The sequence below is a fragment of the Chinchilla lanigera genome, unplaced genomic scaffold (genome assembly GCF_000276665.1).
Source record: "Chinchilla lanigera isolate Chin_1 unplaced genomic scaffold, ChiLan1.0 scaffold00029, whole genome shotgun sequence".
NCBI classification, from domain to species: domain Eukaryota; kingdom Metazoa; phylum Chordata; class Mammalia; order Rodentia; family Chinchillidae; genus Chinchilla; species Chinchilla lanigera.
In genome coordinates this window covers 5880090-5899718 of record NW_004955430.1, presented here as the reverse complement: position 1 = coordinate 5899718, position 19629 = coordinate 5880090, and the positions used below count along the sequence as shown (strand labels likewise).

Sequence of the window (19629 nt, the reverse complement as noted above, 5' to 3'; positions counted from 1 at the left end):
GGTTCCACCTCTTAGTATTATCACATCGGTGATTGTTTCAACGTATGCCTTTTGGGGGTCACATTCGAACCAAAGTAACAGATATATTATTTCTGTGGGAGGAATAATGTTTGACTCCCGTTACTCGATTTGAGTCCGCATAGAGGATATATAAAAATTTGAAACCATGGTGACATGGTACGAAATGCTTCACTTCATTAAGGTCCTTCTTTTCTTCCTTTGTTCAGTGGCTCACTTTCTCCATTGTAGGGGACCTTGATCTTGTAACAGCACCACAATGTTTTTGAGAATTCCTGTTTGCTATTGTGTGCAGTTTGGGTAGAACCACAGTGTGTCCTGCCTTCTCTAATCCAGAAGAGAAACTAATTCCTGCTCTTTTATGAAAACAAAAACGAAGGAGAAAGATGCAGCACTCTCAGACTGAGAGGCAGTCATCATGGAAACTGGTTGAAATGAGCAGTGGTCAGTAGGAGCCAGCTGGCCAGGACACTGGAATATGCGGGCAGGTTGCCTGGCACCAAGCAGTAGCTCCAGACACGTGGATAAACTGGCCCCTCCTCTTCGTACCGCTTTGATAGCAGCATCATAGCTGTTTTTCTTGTATCTACCCTGAGGTTTCCTATGATCTGCTCTTAATATAGAAGCTGGAATAATCCTTTGAAAGCATGATATAATTTATGTCACTCTTGACCAAAACTCTGCAGTCACAACAAGTTACATGATTTGTGGGGCCCAATACAGGTGAAAATACGGAGCCTGTTGTGCAAAAATCAGCATTTTGGGATGGCACTAGCAGAGGACTAAGCCAAACGTGTGGCCTAGCACAGGGTCATATGTCACAGACCCATGAAGCTGTCCCATTCCTGATGGCTTCCACTGTCACGCAGAGTAGCAGTGGAAGTCCTTTCAAAGATCAGTGTCTTACGTCGTTGTGCTGCTGACCTCCTGTCTTGCTGTTCTCCTCTCTCTCATGTCACGTTAGCCTTTGTGCTCTCCTACAGAGACGTCAGGTGTGCTTTGTCAGGGCTCAGACCTTTGCTGGAGCTCTGTGGGGACACTCCTCCCGGCCTACATTGCCCAGGGCAGGAGCTGTGAACCTGAAGCTCTTGAGATGTGCTATAAATGTGAGCTGTGTATCAGATTTGGAAGACATTTCATGAAAAGTAGAATGGAAGAGCTTTTTTAAAAGTAATTTTTATATTAATTATATTGAAATGAAAGTATTTCAAACATATCAGGTAAAATAAAATGTATTTTAAAAATTAATGTGATGTTCCTTTTTACTTATTTAATGTGACTACTAGAAAGTTTTAAATCACCTGTGTGACTCCTGTTCTGTTTCTATTGGGTGGAACTGCTCCAAGTATGTACTTGGTGCGTGCTTTTACTTCTTTTGGATCTCTGCTCAGATGATACAGTGATACAGACTTTTGTCCATCCTACATAAAATAGGATACCACATTACATACCACCTGTATGCCCACATGCCATTTTATTTTTCTAAGTAGAACTTATCCATCTGGGAGATTTATATATTTTTAATTTGTTCATTTGTGTTACTAGAATATAAATTTCAGGAAGATAGACTTTATTTTTTTCTACAGTTATATCTTTAGAACCTAGAATGTGTTCATACTCAATAAGCATTGAATGAATCAATGAATGAATGAATAAGTGAGTGAATTTTATCTAGTTAAAGTCATGGCTAGGAGCATTTGATTGGCCAAGATTTGATCACATGCCTACCACCTTTTGTCAGGAAAACTTTTTTCTCAGAATATTGGTGATTTGTTTGACTGCATCATTAATTTATTTCCATCGAAATCTTCACTGACAAGATCCAGGTCATTTGATTCCCCTCTCGTAATATGAGCTAATTGATGCAGATAATTAGAAGAGACCTGAACAAAGATAAATGAGCACCCCCCTGAATCAAAGGGGCTGGCTACCTAGGGCAGATAGAACTAACAGTGACTGTTACAATGGTAGGTCTGGGAAATGTTCTAGGGACACGAGAGGAAACTTTTCATATAAAATCTCTAGCAGTGAATGATAGCAAAACCTGAAATATGTTGAACTGTGTGTGTGTGTGTGTTCGTGTGTGTGTGTGTCTGTGTGTGGTAGAGAGCGATGAATCAAGGACTTTCAGCCTGAGCTACAACCCTAACCGTTTTTCATTTTTATTTTGAGACAATCTTGCTAAATCAATAAATTGCCCAAGCTGGGCTTTAACTTTGTTATCCTCCTTCCTCAGCCTCCTAGAGCACTGGGATTACAGATGCATGCCACTGTACCTGGCTTGAATTTACCATATATTGAAAGCTGAGCAGTGGATTCTCTGCTGTACTTATTATATACAATATTTATTTACTTTTGACACTAACCTAATGAGACAGGTACAATTAAAAGTTTAGGCTTATGATAAAGTTGCCAAAGGCCACGTATCCAAAATAAAAATTTTTGTATGTGAGACAATAAAATAAATTGGCTAATGCACATTAAGAGAATAAACCTCATTTTCCTTTTGTTTTTTCTTAGAATATGTTTTAGTATATCTGTACCCTGGGGAAGTTTTACTTTTTAAAATTTATTTTTATTATTACCTATTTGCTATACATAACAATCACATTCCTTATCAGTATGTACTTTTTACGTGCACAGAATATCATAATTTTTCTTTTTTCTCATTCCTCTCCCCTCCCTTCAGCTCCTCTTCCCTCCCCATTTACCAAAGGTTCTTTCCACTTTTTCCTCCTATTTGCTTTTTAGTCCTTTTCCCTTTCTTTTCTCCCCCCCCCACATCCTCCCCTTGTTCCCCTTGCCATTTGAACATGTTCTTCCTACTTTCCATTATTGATTCTCCTTTTTGCTCTGTATGTACTCTTCGGTTTATGCACAAGAGAAAAAATACGATATTTAATCTAATGTGTCTTATTTACTTCACTTAAAATCATGATCTCAAGGTACCTTCATTTACGGTTTTACCTGGGTTCACGAATTTAATTTGCTCTACAATTTTGGAAAAGATGGCTATATTTGTGTTTGTGTGGGAAAGATGGCTACAGTTGTGTTTGTCAGTGATGCAGAATTTGCAAACAGAAATACAATTTTGCCAAATGCTTCTCTTTGTGAACCAAATTGTTTGCAAACTGAAGTGTTTTCAAACTGAAGTACCACTGTACCTACAAATACTTATTTATCCTTGTTTATGGCAGAGTAGTACTCTATTGTATATAAATATCACATTTTCTTCATCCATTCATCTGGTGATGGGCATATGAGCTGTTGCCGATATTTAACTATTATAAATTGTGCTGCTATAAATATGGGTTTGCATATGTCACTGCAGTATGATGATTTTAACTCTCTGGAAAGATACCTAGAAGGTGCACAGCTGGGTCAAATGAAACCTTTAGTTTTAGTTTTTTGAGGAATGCCCATACTGCCCTCTATAGTGGTTATGCCAGTTTATGCTCCTTCTAACGATGGAGGGAGGTTCCTTTCTCCCCCAGCATCCCTGCCAGTATTTGTTCTTGTTTGATTTCTTGATGATATTCATTCTTTCTAGAGTGAGAGGGAGTCTCACAACTGTGTTGTTTTAATTTGCACCTCTCAAATGATGTTGAACATTTTTTCACATATTTATTTGCTGTTTGCACTTCTTCATCTGAGAAGTATCTATTCACTTCATAAGCCCATTTTTGGATTAGGTCTTTAAATTGGGGGGTCTGTTTTTAGTTGTTTATATATACTAGGTATTAGTCCTTGTCTAAGAAATAGCTAGTAAATTTTTTTTTTACTATTCTGTGGGCTGTCCCTTCACTCTGCTGCTGATTTCTTTTGCTACGCAAAAGCTGTTTAATTTGGTGTGATCTTGGTTTATTCTTTGGAGCTTTTTCTGTATTCTTAAAGATTTGTTCATTAAGTGTTTCACTATACCTATATCTTCAAGAGTTTTACCTATTCTATTTTACACCAGGTTAAGTAGTTCTTTTTTTAAGTTAGGTCTTTGATCTAGTTCTGTTTTAGTTAGTGCACAGCAAGAGATATGGATCTAGATTCAATCTTCAGCACATAGAAAGCCAGTTTTCCCAGTTCCACTTGTTAAAAAGGCTATCTTCCTTCCAGTGAAGGTGTTTGGTCCCTTTCTCAAAGATAAGGTAACTGAGTATGCTTGTAATTGTTTTTGAATCTTCTATTTTGTCCCATTGATCATCAGGTCTGTTTTTTGGCCAGTAACATGCTGTTTTTATCACAGTGGCTTTGTAGTATAACTTCAAAACCAGAATTGTGATACCCTCTGCCTTGCTTTTGAACATAGATACAAAAATCCTCAGTAAGATACTTGCAAACAGAATGCAGCAAATCATCAAAAAGATCATTGACCATAATCACATAGGAATCACCCGATACAGAGATAGTTCAATATACACAAATCAATAAATATAATACACTACATTAACAGGTCCAAAGTTGAAAAACACATAGTCACTACAGTGGGCACATAAAGCGCATTTGACAAAGTCCAGCACACATTCATGATAAAAATATCCTAAAGAAAATTGGAATATAAGTTATTCACCTCAAACTGATGAAAGCCATCTATGATAAACCAAAAGCCAGCATCACACTAAGTGGTCAAAACCTGAAAGGTTTCCCTGTAAAGTCAGGAACAAGACAAGGATGTCCACTATCACCACTCCCATTTAATAGATTTCTGGAAACATTAACCAGTGCCAGTAGACAAGAGAAATAAGTACAAGGAATATGAGTAGGAAAGGAAGAAATTAAATTACCATTATTTGCTGATGACGTGTACTCTACATAGAAGACCCCCAGAACTCCACCAAAGATTATTCAAATTAATAACCAAATTTGACACCATAGCAAGATACAAAGTCAACACTAAAAAATCAATAACATTCCTGTGTACTAATAACAACCTCACTGTGAAAGAAATTAAGGAAGCAACACCTTTTACAACTGCATCAAGAAAAATGAAATACTTAAGAATCATTCTAATGAAGAAATGGAAACTCTTTACCTGAAAAACTATAGTACTCTGGAAATGGAGATCGAAGAGGGTATCAGAAAACCAAAAGACATTCTCTCTTCTTGGATAAACAGAAGCAATATAGTGAAAATGCCCGTGCTTCCAACACTGTTATACAGATTCAGTGCAATCTCAATCAAAATGCCAATAGCATATCTTCCAGAAGTAGAGAAAATAAATCTAAAATTTATATGGAACCGGAAGAGACCTAAAATCATAAAAGCAACTCCAGGACTCATTTTCCTCAGTTTTTATTATGATGGCACCAGATGGGAGAGTGTGCTGAGAAACACATCCCAGTTATTCCTCTGCCAGGGACCGAGACTAAATACAGAGGTACCTCGGTTCACAAACTTAATTTTTTCTGTAATTCGGGTCACAAACCACGTTGCATGAGAACCAAATCCAATTTCCACCTAAGATCAATACTGAACCTAACCATTGAATTTGATTCAGTTCCCATCCAATTTGGTTTGCAACCACAATCATGGAAAGAATTAAGCGTGTGAACTGAGGTAGCCTTGAGCCTCATTCTTGAAGAATAAAGGACAATCCTTTTTTCAGTTACATTTGAGAAGGACCTTTCAGTGCTTAAGCGAAATATGATCAGTTTTACTGATGAGAATATTTTGCAGAACTTTAAACTTTCCCTCACAGCCAGACTTAAAGTTTTGGGAACCAGTTTGGAAGTTCTAGGGCAAAACCAGTCAGTTGTATATTTTGTTTCCTTTTGACAACGTGATCATGCTCTCAAATTTTTAAATCATGTAGAGAACAGATTTAGAAATGTTTCTTTTGTATTTGGTGAGGTTGCTCATCTTCAAGTTTTTTTAACCAAGCATCACTGACCCATTTGTGGAGGAAATACAACCACAGGAAGCATAGCGAAGGGACAGGAACTCTATTACATTTTCAGTGTCAAAGAGAAATGATCTCCAGACAAATAATGTGCATAATTTAGAACAGATTCAAAGTGTGGAAATAACACAGAAGCCAATGGGCCAATGAAATTCTGCCTCTAGGGCTAGAGATTCTGTAGAGTTTTGACACATTCCTCATAATTGGATGTTTTAAGGCAGGTCTGGATTGGAACAGCATAAGCTTTACATTAGGGTATGTTGGCCTGGAAGAATGCTAAGCTCGTTATAAATGTCAGAGGTACAGCGTTACCTTGTTGGCATTCCACCTTGTGTTTTAATGGCAGTAGAAATGGGTACGCTCTGTTTCTAGCTATAACTACACTGGCAAAGCTAGCCTCGTACCTCATATCTTTCAGGTTTGCCTTCAGAGCCTTGGGTCTCCAAAGTCTTGTGTGTTCCCTAACCATGTAGGTACACATGGGCATGATGCTCTACACATTTTGTCACTTGGTGAAGGCAATGAAAATGAATAAACAGAGAAACCTAGATGGTAAGATATCTCTGATCATCCTTTTCTAGTAAGACAGAGATCTTTCAGAAGGAAACTTAGGTCCTAATGCCATATTTTTTTGCATACTTCATAATGCCAAGATATGGAGATTTTCAGTAGAGGACAGAAATATACATATATGAGAATTGTTCGCTGGATGCCTCCCTCTGGCTGAGACACCAATGTCAAAAGAGCAGTAGTTTTCATAGTGTTGCACAGCATTCTATTCTTACATTTCAATTAAAAATTGAATTCAAACTTCACTGGTGAGGTGATTTGTTGATTAGGGGTAGAAGGACAGATGGTGATATTTCTGAAAGCCAGGTTCACTAGCTGCCTACTGAACTCTATAGACTGCCCTGTAAGTTGGAAAATGGAGGTAGATGGAGGTGAGTGGAGTTGGTTTCCGGAAGTGTGGTAGTGTATGGACCTGATCTTTTCGGCAGTGTTCTACATATTTGGAACTGTTCTGTATCGTGATAAGCTCAAGTGTAAGGATGCTATGCAAGTACATATGCATACTGACTTTCTTCTTGAGATTTATGTTCTAAAAAACATAATACTTAAGAACAAAGTTGCAGAACATAGATATTTCCATGTTAGTGTAAAGTTTAAGTAAGAAATGGAAGATTTCTTGAATCAATTGAGGTCTTTCTCAGTGTTTAAACATCTAGTTGAGGTTCTATACTTGTTATTGGCAAATGACCTAGTTTTTTGAACATTCAAAAAATTCATATGTATTTCACACTTACTGGTGTTTGGTGTGTGTCAGTCAATCACTATTTCAGATTCTGGAGTATCAAAAACAAATAAGACATTCTTTAGTCCTGAAAATTTGGTTGGGGAAATCAGCATGGTTAATCCTAAATGTAAGTGCAGGTAGAACAACATAGGACAAGTTACCAGAATCAAACCACTTGATGGATGCATATAGCAGGATCTCCTCCTGACCCCATAACCAAAAAAAAAAAAAAAATTCATTGTGAAACCATCCAGAGCCCTTATATATTGCCTGTAGAATCTCACTGGGATGGTCAAGAATGAGGATAGCTCTCTTCCAATGAGAGAAGGCAAACACCACCATGATCTCATAACCAAGAGTATGGGCAGGTACTCCTCCGCAGATAGCTTCCTTCTCCCTCTGACAGTTATACCGTCAGTCCAAATTCGCAGTCCTGAGACAGAGCTTCACATTTGATGGAAGTGCCTCTCACCTGCAGAATCTAACCAGATCCTTTCTCCAAAGGAATCTGGGGAGTGTGGTTTCCAGACTTACCCTTGAGCTTTCTGCCCAGTTCTTGTGTCACTTCCTTAGGGAAGTCTTTGCTGACGTGGCAGTCTAGCAGAGCTTTTATACTCATAAAGAAGTATATCTTGGCTCAGTTTGTAATTCTGCAACCCCTTGGTGAATGCTGGCTTCCCTCACAGGGCTCAAATGACTGTGAGTGCCCAACCTTGATCATCAAGGTACCTCCAGCTTCCCGCTAAATTCTTGACATGTGCTGGCTCTCAATCAAAATGAACTCAGCTAACTTTCAGTGAATGAGAACTTGAGAGCAGAGAAATTGCTTTGCGACCTACTTCTGATCCAAGAATATTGTTAACTGTGGGGAGAGTCATTTTTCCCCAGTGAAACGTTAAACCCACTTGCTTCTAGCGCTGTGTGTTCTGTGTAGGCTGGACGATGGAACCATCTCATGAATAATAAAACTCAGGAAGAAATGATTGTTGCCGTACCCACACTTACTACCTCTGGCCTTGGTTCCATGAGCCAAGAATGGTAAAAAGTGGTGAAGCCTTCAGTAAGGAAGTTTAATCACTCTCTCTTCATTTTCTTTTCTAATGAAAAGATCATCTTGTTCTACGCAGAGAGTGAATGGCTCTTTCTCTAGTTCTTACTGGATTGTTAGTGATATAGTACTTTATGAGAGTGATGGAATGAAATTGATGATGATGTATGGTCTTTCCTAGTTAGGACAGTGTACATGATAATGTTTATAATAAAATGATTATCTACTATTTTGATTGAGCCCTTACTGTATCCTAGATACCACTGTAAGGGCTTTGCCTCTTTAGCTTATAAATTCTCATAACAAACCAATGACCTTAAGTGCCATCATGATCTCTGTCTTAAAAAGAGAGGTGATAGTTTTAGAAAGTAGCTTGAGAGAAAGTGATGGAGCTATTCTTAACACACTGTTCTGGTGTTTTTCAAATTTATGATTCTGCCTCCCTGTAGCTAAAGTACAGTTTGAATAATTTTCCTGTGTTTAATATATAGGGACACCTATTTTTAATACCAAATCAACTAGGTGAGATGCAGTCACCAAATAATAGGAAAACTAATTAGAAATAAGTTCAAAAATAGGAAAAATGTTGGATGTAGTGACATTGCCTATAATCCCAGCTACCAAAAATGACTATAACTTCAAGACCAGCTTGAACACAAAATAAAATGAAAAGGGCTGGGGATATAGCTCAGTGGCAGAGTACTTATGGAGTATGCGAAAACCCTGGATAACATCCCTACTATTTAAAAAAATTAATAAAATATAACTCCTTGTCTGGATTTAATCATGTATGCAATAGCTATATGTAGAAAAAGGAAAATAAAAATTGGGATAGCCTTCAATTTTATTTTTTTCCATCTATAAGGACCTACTATTCTAAGGTTGTTTCATGGTTAAATTTTAAACAATCATGTTGGTCTCTCGCTCCAATGACTTTTACTTTCCTTTGATTGTTAGTTGTTAAAGGACTCAGTCTCAAAAGATGATCTGAGACATCTAAGTAGCTTTCCTGGCCCAGTCATGGCTAGGCTTGTGAGTTGAGAGACTTCTGGCTAAGACCCAGGAGGAAGCAGACAGGGAAGCTCTTACACTTTACAGTGAGCTATGCATCTCAGATCTGGCTTCCTTGCATAGGTGAGCTCACACTGCATCTGAAGCCAGGAAGCAGGCTAGCACCCAGAATTCTGGGCCTAAAGCAGCAGTTCTCAACTGATCTATTTTACAACCCTTGTCCCTGCCCTAGGGGTGTATGAACATTTTTTCATTTTCACTGGAGCCATTGCTATAAGCGTGTGGTAGTAACAATACTATTTATGCCTAAAAAATACTTATGCAGGAAAACTCCGGTCCATAGGAGTCTTTTCTATTTTTGTGTATGGACTACCCTACTCACTTTGGCTATATTATTTCTTAAAATGGTTTTAAAGTAGTATTACAGACATTTTGCTGCCCTCTGAGTATTACCTCAATTGATATGCTTATGATTTATTTCTATACATTTTCTGTGGCATCACTTTAGGAAGTTTTTACAGATGACTGTCTTATGGATGTATGCATATACATATCAGCCTAGATAATGTTTGAACTCTTACTGTTACTTTCTGTTTTATAATTACCACATTTAAATGTCCATGTTTATAATGAATGTAGCACTCTTGAATTTTAATTCTATTAAAATTAATAGAATTATTAAAACTGGTGACCACATTGGTCATGACATCAGACAATTTGGAGAAGGAACATATAATAGTAATAAAGCACCTCATTTAGAACAGCAGTGGGTCACCCAGCAGGTATTACTTAGCTTCAGTTTCTGTGGCTAAATACCAGCATTTCAGTTATTTGGAAATATCATTAAGACTAAATGGACTCTATTTTATCTTCCTTTAGGCTGAAAATTGATTTCTCTTATCTTCACATTAAGTATATTTTTCATATGTTTTTGTGATAAAGTTGTTTTTTCAGTGTGACTAAATGTAGATATAACTGATATTCATTTTAATTACTTACAATTTTAAAAGTATGGTCTAGGTTATTGTTTGTGATTTTTCAGCTTTCTTTTTTGATTTGTTTTTTGGTACCAGGGATTGAACTCAGGACTTTGCACTTGCCAGGCAGGCGCTTATGCCACTGAGCTATATCCCCAGCCACTCAGCTTTCTTTTTTGAATAGCATCTTTCTTGGTCTAGAAAATATAAGAAAAAACCTAATAATATATAAGTTCTATGTACGTATTCATCATGACATGACAGCGATGTCTAAGGCTTTTATGCCAATTAAATTTCACAGGACAAATAATCACCAAGAGTGCATGACTTGTTCTCTCGGCTGATATTAGTTACCCCAATGTTGGTGATGACCTCGGGGAAAAGCATCACGGTGACTCTAACCAGGTAATCCTATTGGTCATGTTGCCCCAAGGAAGGGATATTTCAAAATGCTTTCTGTTTCTTGAGCAAAGTTGGGGCTTCTTTGGTAAGCCTGAGCTTCTTTGTGAAGTGGCGAACCCCACCAGTCTCCTTTATGTTTTGTATTTTGCTTTCCTTCTAAGAGATTTAAGATTTCCCTTCCCTTAGGAATGAAATAGATGAAATGACACTTTGTTGTCAGATGAACCAAAACTAGAAAAATTCACCTTCTGATGCAGCAGTGAAACAGATTTAGGGAGGCGTGCTCATTTATTCATGCATTCATTCGGCATGTTCAGGAACTGTCTTCAGTTAGCTATGTCTTTTACCCCTGGGCTCTCCTGAGTACCACCCAGTATCATTTGATTTTAAAAGACATGCACAAGTAAGTGTGAGTAGGCTGATAAACCATGGACGCCAGATATGAGAGAGCAGTTACCCTGGGAGAGACTTAATGGACACTCTTAAGTTCAATCTGTATTTCTCCATTCAGGATACAGAAGTTTGAAGAGGTAAGTTCACTTGTTTAGGTCACAGAAGCAATTAATGATAGAGCCTGTGCTGCTGCACCTAAGCGTCCAAATTCAGTCACACTTTCCTTTTCTTCTTTGCATACTCCTTTGGCTTCTGAAGCCATGGGCACTATTGACCTACACTGGCCAGCTTGCCTGCTTTCCTTTCTATCACCTAGCAATATACATTTTACACGTTAAACATGTGTAAGGAGCTGGACGCTCTGCAGGCACTGCAGCTACATATGCTATTGAAGAAATTTTAATTTCTGCTCTCCAAATCTCATACTCATGAATAAAGCCATTCAATAGGCAACTACAGTGCAGTACTGGATGTGTGCTCTGCTGCCCCGGTACCTAGGTACACAGTGCATGTAGAAGGGACACCTCATTTCTCAGGAAGAGTGAGATGAACAGAAGATTGCCTAGAAAAGTTGATAATGAATTGAGAACTCGAAGTTTCTCAGTCAAAGCAGCAAGAATAGCATTTGTAGAAGTCCAGCAGCAAGAGGCAGCACAGCGTGTGCGGTCAAAGTAGAAGTAATTTAATATAGCTGGAACACTTTCTCTCCCCATTTAGGAAATAGATTTCAAAGTGAGGAACTTTTCCATTCTTTACATCTTCTAGTGATCAAATATATCACACACTTAGTTTGAGAGATAGTTTGACTTCCACACTGTAAATGTTTTTTTCAGTCCCTTGTGACTCATAAGTGGCGATAGTGATTATCTGTATTGTTTCAAAATGCAGTTCACATCCAGATGATGCTGAGAGCTGATTCTTGTTCAGTGAGAGAGCTGATCCCAGGCCAGAGGAGGCAAATTCTCTTTTAAATAAATATTTTTGTCTGGTTAAGACTTTACATTCTGTACTCAGTTTCATCATGATGGATTTTTTAAATGTTGGCTTATAATCACCCGCAAAATTCCTTGAAGATGTAAAATAAAATCCTAGAGTGCCCTCACTGTGGCTGCTGCCCTACTGGGCACAGGTGTCTCGACACATCTGTCTATCTCTGCTGCCAGCTGTTGCTAACAATTTTGTGACAGGAGATTTGAGGTCGTTGAGCCTTTACGTATTCCAGTCTGGAGATGATTTGATTTCTCTTTCCACATACTCCCCAGGCCATTTGATTTAGAACAGTATCATTTATGTGGGAAGGAACATTTTATGACTGTCTTTTTCACTTACCCACTGTTTGGTGATGGATTCTGCTTTGCTCTGAAGAGTTCATACATATCTGTGTTAACATTTATTATGTTATACTGTAAATGAAGTCCATAATTCAACACTTTTACAGTATGTATCTAAGTTTCTTGTAAGAACAAATGTCGAATATGGGTAATATGTTCTTGGGACATGTAATTCCACAATTATTATGGATATCAAGTATCTTTCTACTGTTATGCTACTACTGTCTCTTTGCCATTTTTTGCCTCATACTTACCTGATTACAGAATAACTTTTACAAACCAAAAAATATAACTTCTTGAAACAGACTGTTTTCACAAAGCTGAATTCTAAATTAATGGGATGGAGTTTACAGCAGTTTGGAACTTCTTCATAACATTCTATTGTCCCTTTTTTAAAAAAAATCAATAATAGCACCAACATATCATCTCTTCTTGTTTTAATTTTTATTTTAAGAAAATAGTACAAAAAAAGAACAATAGCAAAATACACACAAAACAATGCAAGGACTTTAAAAATGATATGGGGTTTCAAACCAAATGATAGGGATTAACAGTGGTTGTTATATTATATATTATTATCTTCAACAAAGTTGCTCAGATTACCAGATGTAAGAATAAAGTCAACACTCAAAAATCAATAGCATTCTTGTACACAAAAACAAGCGGACTGAGAGAGAAACCAGTGAAACCACACCTTTCATAATAGCATCTAAAAAAATGAAATACTTAGGAATCAGTCTAACAAAAGAAGTGAAAGATCTATACAGTGAAAATTACAGTACTCTGAGAAAAGAGATCAAAGAGGATTTCAGAAAATGGAAAGATATTCCTTGCTCATGGATAGGAAGAGCCAAGATTGTGAAAATGGCCATATTCCCAAAATTGTTGTACAAATTCAATGCAATCTCAATTAAAATGCCATTAGTATACCTCACAGATCTTGAGATAATATGCCTTAAATTCATCTGGAACCAGAAGAGGCCTAGAATAGCAAAAATAATCCTTGGAAACAAAGGAAAGGCAGGAGGCATTATAATCCCTGACTTGAAATTATACTACAAAGCTACTGTGATAAAATCAGCATGGTACTGGCAAAAATACAGACCTGAAGATCAATGGAACAGATTAGAAGATGCAGACAAAGCTACAAACATGCTCAACCAACTTATTTTTGACAAAGGGGCCAAACATATTCACTGGAAGAAAGATAGCCTCTTTAACAAGTGGTGCTGGAAGAACTGGCTTTCCACATGCTGAAGACTAAAACTAGACTTATGTGTATCACCATGGGTCAAAATGGATCAAAGATCTAAATATCAAAACAGAAACACTAAATCTCCTAGAAGAGAAAGTAGGTGAAACTCTCAAAGACATAGGTGCAGGCAGAGAGTTCATGAACAAAAACCAAATTGCATGGGCAGTACTTCAAAGAATCAACAACTGGGATCTCATCTTATGGAAAGTTTCTGCACATCAAAAGAAATCACCAGCAGAGTAAAAAGAAAACCCATGAATTGGGAAAAAGTTTTATCCAACTGCCTCTGAGACAGAGGACTCCTATCTAGAACATATGAAGAATTTAAAAAAAATGAGGCCCCAAGATTCAAAGACCCAATCCAAAAATGGGCATCTGAGATGAACACACACTTCTCAGATGAAGAAATACTAATGGCAAGTAAATATATGAAGAAGTGTTCAACATCATTAGTCATTTGAGAAATGCAAATTAAAACAACACTGAGATTTCATCTCACCCCACAAAGTATGGCTATCATTAAGAAATCTTCTTGACTAATACAATTATAGTTTATAAAAGTGATTTACAGTTCTAACAGAAATGCTGTGGTAGGTAGAATTCTAGGTTAAGCCCTGAAATTTCTTGCCTCCCTTGTATGTATATACGTTGAATAATACCCAGGACTGCGACCTACATGGATTGTCTACTGGTGGTTAGGTTATGTCATGTAACACCGTTGACTTTAAGAAAGGGGAGATGAACTTGGTGCGCTCGACCTCATCATGTGAGCTCTTTAAATGTGGTTCCTTAAGTCAAAGAAGTAAAGATTCAAAGTATGAGGGAGTGTAAACACACAAACGTTCTCTATTTCCGACTTGAAGATGGAGGGCCAAATGGCAAGGACTGCAGGCAGCCCCTAGGGCTGGGGATGGTTTGTGGTTGAGTATCAGCCTGGAAGGAAGGATGGAAACCCTAAACCACAAGGAACCAAACTTTTCCAACAGTAATAATAAGCTTGCAAGTGAATTTTTCCCCAGAACCCCCAAATGCTCATCCTGGCTGACACCTTACTTTCACCCTTGTAATACCCTGTGCAGACTCAAGCTGCACCCTGAAGGACTTCTGACCCACACGACTATGACTTGATGAATGAGTGGTGTTTTAAGCCCCTAAATGAAAGGTATTTGTTGCACAGCAGTAGAAAAATGATAGTTACATGGTAAAAAAATGGCTCAGTAGTTACCAAACCTTTCTCAGAAGTTCAGAGTCAACTAAATAGGAGTGGAGTTCACAAGATACTGACAAGAAGCATTAGTTTACTGAAATGCCACTGCTTATAACTAACAAAAGTAGTTTCTTATGTCTTGACTGCTCCCCTTAGAAATCATGGGAATTTTAATGAAATGTTACAATTTTGATGGATTTGAATGACTTTAAAGTATATGCAAATAGAGCAACCCTTTAACAATTTTTGAATTATACTATTTCAGAACAAATAACTAAGATTTTCTAGATGAGATATTAGATATTTATGTCTGTTTTTCCATTAAACCCTGAAATCAATAAAGGAAGTAATAAGGTCTTATTCATCTTTTTACTCCTAGTAACTAGTAAGTGCTTGGCATATTATAGGTGTTTAATAAATGTTAGCTGAAAATTGGAAATATAATGGAATGAGTAAATATTTCTGTCCCAATGTCAGGTTATGTTCAAAGTAGACAAATAAGCATGGCTATATTCCAATAAAACTTTATTTACAAAACAAACAGGAGGTCAGATTAGCCCACAGATTGTAGTCTGCTGAATTTTCTCATAGATCACAAGTTATTATAGACTGGAAGCAATTCTATCATATAGCACCTTCATGGAAAGTTTGGAATTTTATGTGTTCTGGATATTTAATAGAGGCAAACAAAGTGTACTTCTTTTCTAGACTGTTTGCCTCAGACACTTCTGCTGATGCGGTGGGAAATAAGTCACTCATTCGCAAGGGTGATGTCATCCCTAGTTTCTGTTACACTCTATAGCTTTTCTTGTGAGTAAAGTCTGAATGAGGCAAACTTAAGCAAACAGGATGTCCTCAGATGAATAGCGCCAATGGACATGAGGTGGAAATAGCTGTTTCTTTAGTGTTAAAATAGGTTAAATTCTTTAGGTTGCATGATACTCTGACTTATAAAATCTTATGAAGAGTAGCATGCACACACTGAGCTCTCTGCAAATTATGAATGTTTATGAACTTCCGAACAGCTGGAAGCATATACAAGGCCAGCCTGCTGAGAAGTAGGAGTAAAGGCGAAAATCCTTTGCCATCTTTCCATGTTACCAACATTTTCTTAATGCTTACAGGTTGTGCTCTGCGGGGCATATAGATGGCAGCCATAAGATGTCAGGGAGTTGGGGAAAATCTGCAGAGTTATAGTGGAAGTTAGAGTGAAATGCTTGGGGCAGGCTAGTGTAAAGCTCCCTAAATGGCAGGGAGAGATATGGATGAGTGTCGATCTGTATGTTTGTGTGCACTGTGTTGTGTGGAAATAATGATATTAAACTGTTGATAAGCCGGGCAGGTGGCGCATGCCTGTAATGCCAGCACTCTGGAGGCTGAGGCAGGAGGATGGTTGTGAGTTCGAGACCAGTCTGGGCTACAAAATGAGCTCAAGGCCAGCCTGAACTGCATAGAGAGACCTTGTCTCAAAAAAGACCAAAAAAAAAAAAAAAACAAAAAAAAATGAGAGGAATCTTCTGTCATTATTATTATGTTTTGTAATGGGACACTTTTGTGTCAGTCCATCTCCCAGCACTTTGTAGCTGGTGTGGTGAGTGGCCGGGGGTATGCTAGATGTTGCTTTCACCCCTAGAGCAGGCATGTGATAATTATCCATGTCTTCAAGTGTGCATGTTTGGCATGGAGAGCAGCAGATCCCTGCAGAAAACTCACACCAGGTCTTGGAGATGTGTGCAGAGGTATGCAGCTTATCCCTGATGCCTGAACTGCAGAGAGTCCCTTTATCATTTATTTTTATCCTGTTTATCTTTTATTCCTAAAGGTATAATACTACTTTATTAAAGAATAATTAGTTTACATGTGAGTACATATTATGCCTCTTTAAAAAAAACCAAAATAACCTTTTGCATTCTTACAAATTAGATTTTACAAAGTGGAATCCTTTGAATTTATAAAAATATTTTTATTACATAAAGCACTGAGCAAAATTTAACCCTACCAAGGAAAATTCAGATTTATGGTATATAATAGTAAATGAAAAAATTCTTTAAGTGGCATGAAACATTTATTTTATATTTTCAGTTGGTCGCAGAAATGTATGTTTATATCCGTAGATAATAGCCAATTCTCCTCTTCCCTATTTTAAACTTATCTTTTAAAATATGTTTTATAGAAGTTGAATGTCACACATATAGAATTTAAACACCAAGGTAATTTATATATTTGTTCTGTTTACAGTAACTTTCAATCTCTGGTAAACACGGCCGTAGTCATAAGGAAATATATGTTATACGCCATCTTCAAATCTAAGCTCTCAGAGACTGTTCTTAAAGAACTGTAATTGTGCCTTTGGTTTGGTATTTCATTTCTGTTCATAGTTTAAACATTTGTTGTATATTTCTGTGTGGTTTATATACTTTTTTCACTTCAGCGCCATAAGACATTTATTTAGAATTCTAAACTAAACATTTTTTTCTTTGAATAATTCATCACTCAAAGAAATTCTTTAATTCATCCTTCCCTCTTTTCACAGAGTCTCCACAATGCAGGATATGGAAACAAAGGGGAGATTGGGCTAAATGTTATGGTGGCTGACAAACTTGTTTGGTTAGATAAGTCTCCCGGTTAGAGTGTCAGCATAGGTTAATCCACAAAAAGAAGGTAGAAAATAATGTCTACAATGCTTACAAAATCAGTGATTTGTGATAGAGAAAGAGCCTGAGACATCATCCTAGTGTTGACTTGAAGGAAAATATAGAATGTCAGTTTTAGCTGTTGAAATTGCCTAAATAGTGCACGGGAGGTGCTAGTTTGCTCAGACTTCTTTTGGCAAACTGGCCTGTAGAATCTGCTGGATCCTGTTGATATTTATGTGCAGTCGTGCCTGCACCCAGAGAACTACCTTTCTAGACCTGCCTCTTTCTGAGAATAGAGGTTTGAGGAATAGAGGAGATGTCAGTAGCAACAAGCAACTGAAATTCTTTATGATAAAGACCATAACTGGGAAGAATTGAGCAGGCAAGTCAGGGTTACTGACTCCACATTAATAATAAATTTACGAGAGCATAGAACACTTCATGCCAGGCTATCTTTATCGTTTTCTAGGTGGACGTGCAAGATTAAAGAAAGGAATTCAATAGCAGTAATATCTGCAATTGAGTAAATCATCTAATTCAGTGTCTCCACAAATCTTTGGGGGCAGAGGAGGTAGGGGCAGGGGGAGGGGGAAGACTTCAATGAGAATTGGCTCTGAGCACTGTCATGTGGATTCAATTTGGCTGTTGTAATAAATTACAATGGAACAAGGTCCATTGGGATGATGTTGGGATCAATAGAAGGTCAGGCTGTAACATCTCCAGCAGTGGTCTGGAAGAATGGATAACATACTTTATTAAGCTTGGCAGGCCAGGGGGTTTTGGAACTGTTACGGTCACCACCACTATTACTAGTTTTTATGAAGCACCTGTTGGGTAGGAGCACTATGGAGGCTGCTAGGTGATGGTAGTATGTGTATAATATCTATAGTTGCCCGTAATATAAAAATGAGGATAATAGGTACAATTAGCTGATTCCTTATGAGGCTGCCATGCATACTGCTAAACCATTTTCATGGATTATTTCTTTTAATCCTAATGGCAACCCTTGAAGGGGTTTTTTCTTTCCATTTTACAGGTATAAAAATGAAGTGTAGAGAATTACTATAGGTAAATAGCAGCAGTAGGTTATAAACCTATAAACCCACTGTGGTATGGATTTTACTCTTAATTTCTATGTTTAGATACCTCTATATGCCCATGAAAAAGATCATATTCATTTCTCAGTTCATTGTTTATCCCTTCAACAAACATTAAATATACTTAAGATAGTTCCACTATAGGAGAGAATTCTTTCAAAGATAATTTTCGAAAAGATGGTAAAATCATGACTGATGCAGTTATAAAACTGAACACATGTTAAAGATTTTACTTACCTCATTAATCAGTGAGGAAACGAGGCAGATGTAAGAACTGGATAAAGAATCTGGAGAACATTTATAGAACAGGAATATTAAAAGAAATGTGCAGATGAAGGCATAGCTGGTTTTCTTGTAGTATACTGGGGTCAGCGTAACCTCTACTGGACAGCCCAGTCTCCATATTTGTAGATAAGAACTATTTCCACTGCTATAAATATTAGCAATTTACCAATTTGTATCAGTAGGTCAAAGATGGTGAAAGAATACAATCAGATGATCTGAGAGGGTATAGCTGGAACAATAGTTTCCCATTGAAGCACATAGGGTGTAATTTGAGATAAAAGACTTAAATTCAGAGACTGTGTCTAACTCTAGTAAGTTGTTTGAAGAGGAATTCTTGGAAAAGATAGAAGTTTAAATAATAATTTGAGAACCTTTGTGCTTGAAATAACTTCACTTTTCATATGAGGAAACTGAGGCCCACAAATCACTAAACCTTGTCACAAGAGCCCTTGCATTTCCTAGCTTTCCATGATCTCCTCACTGACCTTTAATGGAAGGAGAGTCAGAAGGCTCTGGACCAAAGTGTCCATGAGAAGAGAAAGAAAGAGCAATTATATTAGGATCTTCCAGGGAAACAGAGCCAAGAGCGTGTGCGCATGTTTAGAAAGATATTTATTGGAAAAAATAGGGTCATTTAATTGTGAGGTATGCACTGCAAGTTCTGGTGGCTGAGGCTGGCAGGTTGGAGACTTAGAAAAGAGTCAGAGACCAAGGTAGTGTGCTGCAGAACCAGGGAAAACTGATGTTGCAGATGAAGTCTAAAGGTCTTCAATCTGTCAGAG

General features: G+C 37.5%; 1 protein-coding gene across 10 annotated transcripts in view; it reads left to right on the top strand.

The window, feature by feature from the left end:
* The window catches only part of Erc2 (ELKS/RAB6-interacting/CAST family member 2), a 963719-nt gene that overhangs the window by 409191 nt on the left and 534899 nt on the right, over positions 1–19629 (top strand). The gene's annotated exons all lie outside the window — the stretch shown is intronic.